This window comes from Chrysochloris asiatica, unplaced genomic scaffold, assembly GCF_000296735.1.
Source record: "Chrysochloris asiatica unplaced genomic scaffold, ChrAsi1.0 scaffold00035, whole genome shotgun sequence".
NCBI classification, from domain to species: Eukaryota; Metazoa; Chordata; class Mammalia; order Afrosoricida; family Chrysochloridae; genus Chrysochloris; species Chrysochloris asiatica.
Window position 1 is genome coordinate 7,329,314 of NW_006408553.1, and position 789 is coordinate 7,330,102.

Genomic DNA, 789 nt, shown 5'->3' on the forward strand with positions numbered 1-789 from the left:
GATGGATTGGCATAGTTGGCAGCAGCAATGGGCTCAAACTTAACAACGATTGTGAGGTTGGTGAAGGGCCAGGCAGTGTTTTGTTCTGTTATGCACTATGAGTCACTATGAGTCAGTACAGACTTGATGGCACTTAACAACAGCTCATAGTGACCCTGTCTATGTACAACAAAAAGGAACACTGCCTGGCGGGTGCTCCCGCTCCTTACAGTCATCACTATGTTTGAATTCATCATTGCAGCCACTGTGCTCATCTATCTTACTGAGGGTCTTACTCTTTTTCATTGATTCTCTCTACTTTATCAAGCATGATGTCCCTCTCTAGGGACTAGTCCCTCCTGATAACGTGTCCAAAGTATGAGAAATGAAGTCCTGCTATCCTTGCTCCTAAGGACTGTTCTTGGTGTATTTCTTTCAAGATAGAGTTGTTCATTCTTCTGTCAATACATGGTAATATTCATTGTCAACATCATAATTCAAAGGCATCAATTCCTCTTTGGTCCTCCTATTTACTGTCCAGATTTTGCATACATATGAGGATATTGAAAACACCATGGCTTGGATAAGTGCGCCTTAGTCCTCAAAGTGACAACTTTGCTCTTTAACACTTAATGGAGGTCCTCTACAGCAGATTTACTCAATGCAGTACACTGTTTGATTTCGTGACTGATGCTTCCATGGGCATTGATTATGAATCCAATTAAAGTGAAATCTTTGACAACCTCCATATTTTCTCCATTTATCATGATGGTAAGGAACTCTGGTAGCTTAGTGGTTATGAATCGGGCT